This window comes from Rhinoraja longicauda, chromosome 4 (genome assembly GCF_053455715.1).
Source record: "Rhinoraja longicauda isolate Sanriku21f chromosome 4, sRhiLon1.1, whole genome shotgun sequence".
NCBI classification, from domain to species: domain Eukaryota; kingdom Metazoa; phylum Chordata; class Chondrichthyes; order Rajiformes; family Arhynchobatidae; genus Rhinoraja; species Rhinoraja longicauda.
Window position 1 is genome coordinate 46330669 of NC_135956.1, and position 10036 is coordinate 46340704.

The following is a 10036-nucleotide window of genomic DNA, read 5'->3' on the forward strand; positions in this document are numbered from 1 at the left end:
TCACTGCCTCAGAAGGCAGTGGAGGCCAATTCTATGAATGCATTCAAGAGAGAGCTAGATAGAGCTCTTAAGGATAGCGGAGTCAGGGGGTATGGGGAGAAGGCAGGAATGGGGTACTGATTGAGAATGATCAGCCATGATCACATTGAATGGTGGTGTTGGCTCGAAGGGCCGAATGGCCTACTCCTACACATATTGTCTATTGTCTATTGCACTGTTCTGTTATCAGGCTGCTGAACAGACCTTCCAAAGCTAGGATACTGTCCTATTCATCTGTACCCCTTTGCGATATTGGACTTTGTCTATGGAACTGTTGAGCTACAATGCTGAGAACTATATTATACACACTGTATCTTCCCTTTTGCTCTACCTATTGTATTTGAGTTTGACTTGATTCTATTCATGTATAGCATTATCTGATTTGATTTGACAGCATGCAAAACAAAGCTTTTCACTGTACCTTGCTTCAAGTGACAATAACAAACCTAAACCTAAACCTAATGTAATTGACGATTAATTGATGAAAAAGGACAGACGACATTTTGGATTTGGACCCTTCACCAGACAGCCCGACCCAAAATATTGCCCATCCTTTTTTTCCAGTGATGCTGCCTGACCGGCTGAGTTACTCCAGCACTTTGTGTCTATCTACAGTTTATGCAGCTGCAGTTGCTTTCAACATAATACAACATATTTTGACCTCCAATATACTTAGCTCCTAAAGACTAATTCTAATGAAATAAATTCCATGCAAAAGAGGAAAAAACATGCAAAATTAACAAAAATCCTTTTTGGATATTATGCAACACACACTCTGGGGAGACCGAATCAGAGAGGGCAAAAGAGTGTTTGTGTGTGTGTGTGTGTGTGTGTGTGTGTGTGTGTGTGTGTGTGTGTGTGTGTGTGTGTGTGTGTGTGTGTGTGTGTGTGTGTGTGTGTGTGTGTGTGTGTGTGTGTGTGTGCGCATGTGTGTGTGCGCATGTGTGTGTGTGTGTGTGTGTGTGTGTGTGTGTGTGTGTGTGTGTGTGTTTGTGTGTTTGTGTGTGTGTGTGTGTGTGTGTGTGTGTGTGTGTGTGTGTGTGTGTGTGTGTGTGTGTGTGTGTGTGTGTGTGTGTGTGTGTGTGTGTGTGTGTGTGTGTGTGTTTGTGTGTTTGTGTGTGCGCATGTGTGTGTGCGCGTGTGTGTGACAGTTTGTGTATTTGTGTGTGTATTTGCGTAAGTATGCATTGGAGTGTGTGCATGTGTTGATATGCATGTACATATGTATTCGAGCGCATGCATGTGCATGTTCATGTGTGTGTTTTGTGATGTGAACACATGTGTATGTGTTTTTGTGATCATTTCTCTGTGTGTGGGCAGTCACACGTGACTGTGGTGTCTGTCAATGTGGATCTGGTGTATATGCTTCTCTCTGTACCTGGAGAGTTGTAGGAGTATCTGAACATAGCAAAGTGCAAAATCTTCCTTGATTGTAATGTTCACGCTGTGGAAGCAGCCTCTCCATCACAGGGAAAATTCTGGTCATCAGGTGTGAGGTGCTCTCGGGGCTGCTGTACTTGGCGCAAGTGTGGCCGGTCCCTCCCTCCTACGCCACAGGATCACCCGGGTCTTCCGCTTCATCTGGGGGTCGAGGATGGACCGGGTGCGACGGGCCACAATGCACAAGTCGGCAGACAACGGGGGCAAAAGCGAGCCCAACTTCGCCCTCATCCTGATGGCCACCTTCGTGTGTGGCTGCATCAGGCAGAGCGTAGAGCCATGGGCACCAAGTGCCACTACCTGCTGAGGTTCTACCTGTCCTCGGTGTTGCGAAGGATGGGCCTGGCGCAGATGCCATGCAATGTGCCAGTCAGCTGGACATTGCCGAACCATCTGTCGTTCATAGAAAGGTTCTGCCGGACCAACACCTTTGACCACAAGTCCATCGGGCAGTGGTCAGCACGGAACGTCCTGCAGGCACTGCAGGGAAATGACTCCATAGGTCCTGTGGCGTGGTTCCCAGAGCAGACTGCCCAGCTTGTCTGGCAAAATGCCTCATCGCCAGAACTCACCAACAAGCTCCAAGACCTGGCTTGGCTGGCGGTGAGGGGAGCCCTCCCAGTCAGATCCTTCCTGCATCGTTGAAACCTCACTACCAGCGCACGCTGCCCTCGGGACGGCTACTATGGAGAGGAGACAGTTGCCCACCTCTTCGCAAAGTGTGTATTTGCAAAGACAGTCTGGAGAGTTTCGCAAGGGTCCCTGTCACGATTTATTCCGAACAGAGGACTCTGTTCCCAGGGACGCATTCAGTGACGGACATCGAGTCCTGCTGGAAGTTATCAACACGGTGAAAGATGCTCTTTGGTCTGCTCGAGCTTTGTTGACCGCCCAGCCGAGCGAGATGTCCATTGGGGAATGTTGCCGACTGGCCCGCTGCAGACTGCAGGAGCACGTGCTGAGGGACGCTCTGTGGGGGAGGACCACAGTCTAGGGTCCTTCCACTGCTGGACATGGGGGGCAGGGTGTGGTGGAGACGCCCCTCAAAATAAGGGAAGGGATTCCACGCCAGTGGCCCACATGAGTGGCAAGAGTGGGAGGTAAATTTGTGTAATTTGTGTAAACAGTATTGAGTGTATGTGTAGCCTCCGAGAATGTTGGATGGTGTTTTGTAAGGATCATGTATTGGATATATTTATTTCTCGAATAAAGTATATTTTGAAATTTAAAAGAAAAGTTCCCAAGTCAACCAACTTCCAGACATTCCCCGTCAGGTAGTACAGATCCATAATGGCACTAGGGTGATTACTAGCTGATAACTATTCACAAAATGCTGGAGTAACTCAGCAGGTCAGGCAGCATCTCAGGAGAGAAGGAATGGGTAACGTCACCAATTCCTTCTCTCCTGGAATGCTGCCTGACCTGCTGAGTTACTCCAGCATTTTGTGAATAAATACCTTCGATTTGTACCAGCATCTGCAGTTATTTTCTTATACTAGCTGATAACTTGTATCTGTGTATTGAAGTAGATCCCAGCCTGGAACTAAATCTCAGCCAGGAATCAAAGTGCCCAAGAGTCAGGGATGGAAGATAACAAGGGCTTTTAAAAAAGAGATTTATTAAACTTAACACTTAATTATTCCTGACCTTTGACACAACTCTGGAACTACAAAAGAGCAACGAATTCCAGACAAGATGTTCTTACAATTAAAAAGGTGAGACAACAATTGTTTTCTCAGGGAAAACTCGGGAAACTTGATTCAACAGCATCGAATAACAAGGATCCATTTGCCATCTGGTGATTAGTTTGCCAATGAAGTGTGAAGCTCTCGAGTGTCTGCATTAATTAATTGGTTGGTTTTTACCAGCACCAGCTCTGAGGTGGTCCAGATGGAGAGTAATCGACATCCTCTTTAAACAACAGGCAGAAACAACATTCACATCATGGCTATGCAAAGGAAAATAAAGCCTTGCTAAGGGCTTCCTCCCTCTTAATGACGCATTACACTGATGACAAATGGTTGCATCTGAATGTTAAACAAACATAGGTTTTATGTCGGGTTTACAAACAGTGTCTTTCACAGATTCATTATTAAAATCAGTGTTTTCAAGGAAAATTAACTTCCTATTCCACACAACTCAAAAAGCTCGATGCTCGGGAATTTCAGGTTTAAAATCAAGCACTTCACCAAAACGTCTCTTGCTGGCACTTGGAGTCCCGGTCACAGGAAGATGTGGCACATATACAGGCTCTTCAGCCTACTGTGGCCGTGATGACCATTAATCCTGGATCATTCGGCAGCTATCCCTTCTTTTATTCGCACCAATTCCCGCCAGATTCTACCACTCAGCTAAAAACTAGGGAATGGACTCAAAAAGCTGGAGTAACTCAGCGGGGCAGGCGGCATCTCTGAAGAGAAGGAAAGGGTGACGATTCGGCTCGAGACCCTTCTTCGGACAGAAATATACAGAAATTCAATAAATTAATAATGACAATACTATGAAAAAAACCTCAAAATCCTTGGTGCAAACAAATATAGTCTCCACAGAAATTCAAGGCTGAGGTTCATGTTATGTAGTGTCTCGAGCCTGATGGTTGTTGGGAAGAATCTTTTCTTGAACCTGCTGGTCATGGTTTTTAGATTCCTACATCCTCTTCCCAATGGGGGTAGCCAGATGAGAGCGTGGTAGTGCCAGGGTGGTGCAGGTATTTGATGATATTGACTGTCTTTTTGAGGCAGAGCCTCCTGTAGATCCCTTCGATTTGGGGAGGTCAGTGATGTTTACCACCCTCTATGATCGCCTTTGTGTGTCAGGTCATGTAATCGGTGACTAGTCATAACCTTGCACAGGGCAACCGCTTTGAGCTGCCCTGTACAAATTAATTTGAACAAATTCAGAGGAGCAGGTCTGTCTGAAGAAGGACCTCGACCCGAAATGTTACCCATTCCTTCTCTCCAGAGATGCTACCTGTCCTGCTGAGTTTTATGTCTATCTTCAATTTAAACCAGCATCTGCAGTTCCTTCCTACACATACAAACTAGGGGAAGCTTGCAGCAGCCAGAAACCCACTTGTCTTTGGGATGTGGGAGAAAACCATAGCACTTGGGGGGAAACCAGGCAGTCACTGGGAGAACATGCAGACTCCACACAGACAGAACCAGTGGATTGAATCTGGGTCTTTGATGGTGTGAGGCAGCAGTTCCACCAGCTGTGCCACTGTGACACCCACTTGTTCTTATTTTCCCTCTTGTGGAACAGCTCCAACCAAGACCACGATAAATTGCAGAGTTGTGGACGTAGCCCAGACCATCACACAAACCAACCCCTCTTCCTGACTCCATCTACACTTCACACTGCCTCAGCAAGGCCGCTAGCATAATCAAGGACCAGTCTCACCCCGCTCACTCCCTCTTCTCCCCTTTCCCATCAGGTACGGAAGTTTGAAGACGCATACCTCCAGATTCAGGGACAGTTTCATCCCAGTTGTTAGCAGGCAACTGAACCATCCTCTCACCAGCTAAAGTGCTGTCCTGACCTCCCATCCACCTCATTGGAGACCTTTGAACTATCTTTAATTGGACTTTATCGGACTTTATCTAATATTGAATGTTATGTGCCATCCTTTATCTGTACACTGTGGAGGCTTCATTGTAATCATGTTTTTTTTTACTGGACAGCACGCAAACAAAATCTTTTCACTGTACACATGACAATAGCAAACTAAACTAAACTAAATTGCATTATGTCTATATTAGTGTAACTAGTGCTTTAAGGTTGGATGGAATCAATGGTGTAGGGAAGAGGTTAATGACAGATGTAGGGATGTTGATGTGGACCACATGGTAGAGACCCTAAGACAGAGAAAACATTCCTGGGCCAGAACCTTCTCTCGAATCACTGGTTAAGGACAACCTTCTTGCTGACAGGTTTAAAGCAACGTATCTCAGTGTAAGTTACCCGGGAAAACAGGTGAGGGTTATGAGTGTAAATATACTCCAGAAGTGAGTCCGACATTTATGGATGAAGATAGACACAATAGGCTGAAGTAACTCAGCGGGTCAGACAGCATCTCTGGAGAAAAGGAATGAGAGGCGTTTCAGGCTGAGACCACACTTCAGACTGAGAGTCGGGGGAAAGGGAAACACTGAAGGGTCGACACTGGATGCAACTGAAAGAGTGAAAAATTGAGATCTTCAAGTGCTGAGGTCAACATCTGTTCAGTCCCTGGATTCAACAAATGTGCAAATATTACAAAGATCGATGAGAGTTGAAGTCCAGTTAATTGGTCGAATCTGTAAACATGTAAATACTGTTCAACTAGATTAATTCTTCTTTCAATGAGGCAATCAGAACAAAATATTGAAGACTGGCAGCTCTAAAGACAAAGCTTGCAGTGAACGCAGCAATTCAGTTTGCCGTCTGGTTTGGCATCCAACCCATGCATTAATCAGCCTAATGGATACCAGTTGCACTCAAGGCTCCCTGATTGGAATCTCACTGGAAAGATGCAGATAAAAGGATAATGTTTTGCAAAGACTAGGCTATTGGGCCTCATTTGCAAGTTAAACATTTGACTTTGCAAAGGAAGACCTGGTGTTAATTTAACATCTTTCATATCTTGGCAAATCGGCCTCTTCGTGGTTGAATGGCTTGCTAGGGTTCACCACTCCTGCAGAGTGGCACTGGCATAAAGTTTTACTTTGCAAGAGCTTTTGCCTGGATCTCTCCACTTGCATCGCCCCTGGATCAGAATGCAGTGGGATTCTGTGCTGGCACCGGCCTGTCCCTTGCTTAAAGCAACCATTGCTGTTGGCCTTCTAGCTCCATGGCAACGGATTAATTTACAAGCAAAGACAATGCCCAGGGATGTGCACACTCATCCACAGCCTGAAGCATTTCCTTAGTTTGTAGAAGTTTATTTTGCATTTCAAAGTGGAAACTATTTCTCTTTCACAGGCGAACACTAATGTTGTATTCAGCAAATAGGTGGCAGTATAGGGAAGACATGTTTGCATGAGGAAGACTCCCCAGTATGATTCTTCCATTGCCCGCGAATCCTTGGTGCATGGACAGTTGCCCTGGAGTCCCCCTTCTCCTGCTGGAATGCCTTTTTCCCACAGAAGGTGTGGGAACAAATGCAGTATGTCATTATCCCGCTGTTCACCCCCCCCCCCCCCCCCCCCCCAGCGGCTCAATAACATAGAACTCCGGGCTCGCTGTACCCTGAGGTTGATGCAAATCCCAGTTGGATGACCCCAAGCTCATTCATGTGGGACTCATGGACTCTCCCATCGCCGCCTCCCAAGATGGGGCATCGCTGCAGATAGCTGCCCTCGGACCTGTTCATGGACCAGGTCCAATGGTTCTTTATTGTCACGGCATTGTGAAATTCTTTTGCACAACCCACAAATGTACAGTTACCAAAACCCAAAGTCCGGTCCACATGCCAGAAGTACTGGAACGCCCCCAACCCAGGTAAGGCCCCTGGCCACTGCAGGCCCGCGACCTGACGTCCCTCTCCTCGCCCGACCATCTTTTTGTCCCGGGGGTGCCTCCTGCAGCCGATCTTGAAGGCGCAGGGAAACAATGAGATTGACGGGATTGCTTCCCTAGGTACAAGCGTGGGCCTGACGGGATGATTGGCCTCGTTCTGTCTCATTATAAATATATGTAAGAAGGAAATGCAGATGCTGGTTTAAACTGAAGATAGACACAAAATGCTGGAGTAACCCAACAGGACAGGCAGCATCTCTGCAGAGAAGGAATAGGTGACTTTTCGGGTCGAGACCCTCCTTTATAAATATGATTTAAAAGAATAATATGTCTCGTTCCTCAAGGAAGTTGAAGAGACCTAAGAAGGAAAAGCTGGATGTTTTAAGAGGACCATTACAAGATAATTAAAGAAAGGGGCAGGTGGAGACGTGAAGAAGGATTTCAGGAGGAATTTCTATGCCATTATCTGGAGACAGCTGAACATATGGTCATGAATGGTGGCAGTTGGATCCATGGAGGGATTGCATTCAATAAGTATTGGATAGGATAGGTTTAGAGGGATAAGGGCCAAACGCAGGCATGTGGGACCATAGATGGGACTTCTTGGTCGGTGTGGACCAGTTGAACCGAAGGGCCTGTTTCCACGCTGTATGACTCTTTGACTCTAAGACTGTGACCATAAATGGGATCACACCAATGATATTGAGTTGTGTGTTACAATGTCAGTAACAAGCACATTACAGATTGGTAAGGAAACCATTGTACACTGTCTTCTAAACTTGAATTTGCATTTCTTACCAAGCCTGTATCAACACATCAATAGGGTAATTGCTAGTAACCCAGCATAATTCCCACACGTGGACCTTGAGGTTTCAGTATTTAATAAGCTGAGAGAATCATGTCTGGGTTCAGGTTTACATTTATGTTTATTATTATCACGTGTACCGAGGTGCAGTGAAAAGCTTTGGTTTGCGTCCAATCAAATCAGATAATACTATGCACAAATACAATAAAGCATACTTCACACGAGAATTCATATATTAATCAGAGAGAGATACTTGGAAAAATTAGTTAAAAAATCCCAAACAATAAGATCGAAAGACACAGTAAGAATATTGCCATTGAGAAAATGTTAATGTTTAATATTCAACTTTAGCTTTTCTGGATAGAGAAATGTCCCTCTCGAATAATAAATAAAATTGACAGTTCATAAGTCCACTGGTTAGGGATTTTTGGGGGCCAGAATAACTGGATTATTCTGAGAAAATGTGTTAGTTCTTGCAGGAGCCAGGGACCAGTGTGGAGAACAGCCAATCAAAATAGTCTTTGGGCAAGAATGTTGGCAGTAGTGTGGAAGGCTCGGAATGGGCTCCAAGGTCAAACTCAGCACTGCACAATACATTTCACTTTAGTACAATGATCCAAATGGTAACCTTGACAACCAAAATCCAAGGGGCAAAAATAGGATTTATTTTTTGTTAAATAACCCTATAAAGAAAAAAAGTTCCTCCTTCAAGAATGAAATTAGGACCCTAGAGTGTTTGTAGATATTTCCAGAGAACTTTGCCAGTTTTTCTAGTCAGGATGTGGTTTCAGTGAGAAGTAGGAGCCACCAGTTTTACACATATCAGCTTACTCACATGATTAGCATGTGACATTGTAGCAACTCCATGCAAAGACAATGGGTACAGCATGAAAACAGGCCCTTCGGGCCATCGAATCCACACCAACCATCGATCACCCGTGCGCAATCTTCTATGTTATCCCACTTTCAAAGCCACTCGCAATTTTACTTCGGTCAATTAACCCACAAACCGGCTTGGCTTTGGGATGTAGGAGGAAACCGGTGCACCTGGAGGAAACCCACATAGTCACAGGGAAAACGCGCAAACTCCAAACAGACAGCACCCAGGGTCAGGATCGAACCAGCGTCTCTGGCACTGTGAGACAGCAGATATAACAACTGCATCATTGGGACTTGCCAGGTTGCCGCAGGGATACCAGTACATGAGATGTACGGGGATTCACGCCTTGGGTTGTTAGGTTGTCTAGGCTGTTAGAAATAAGATAACTGTAATTAGATTCATAGCATCTAGTTACTATGAGTACAGAACAATATCTATAATTGCAGTTCAAGAGTTCTGGAATATAAAGTCAGATTTAGAAGAATGGTTGGCAACTTAATACACAGCATTCAAAGTGGGCTCCAAAGGATAGATCTGGGGAGAATGCTTCCCCCGGTTGTGGAGTCTAGAACAAGGTGGGGTGTTGGGGAGGAAAGAGGGTCAAAGTATCAAAATAAAGCTTTGGTTCATTTAAGAATGAGGAAAGAGGAAATTTCTTCACTCAGACCTGCTGATCTCATAATCCAATATATTATTCAGGATATAATCTATGTAATCTATGTAATGTATGTAATCAGTACAATATGTTATATTAATCCTGTATAATTCAAAATACAGGCTGTCCCCTGAGCTCCATTTATAAGGATGTCTATAAGTTAATTTTGACTGAAGGTAGACACAAAATGTTGGAGTAACTCAATGGAACAGGCAACATCTCTGGAGAGAAGGAATGGGTGAAGTTTTGGATCGAGACCCTTCTTCAGGCTGATCATGGGTTACGAAGGGCCGAATGGCCTCCTCCTGCACCTATTGTCTATAGACCTTTCTTCAGAATTCTTTCCTAGTCAATTTTGTCCGTCAGTTGGGAAGTACACAAAAATCACTCAATATGATTACCATACCTCCACAGTACTGTAATGAATGCATCAAAAGCACATAAGACTGAAAGAATAATTTCTAAAGGTGGAGGGAGAGAGGAAATTAGTTCTCCCGTTCGTGGGAACAAACTTATGTCAGATCTTTGAATTTAATAATATTTCTGGAAATTGTAGGAGTATCAATTGAAATCTGGTGTCTGAAATCTGGAAATGGTCTGCACTATGTTCTAATGTCCCTAGATTAACAATATGGGGTGGTTCTTCCTCATCCTGAAAGAAATTAAAATTTTCTACTGATATCGAGAATGTGAGCCTGAAGAGATATTACAGTGGTATTTA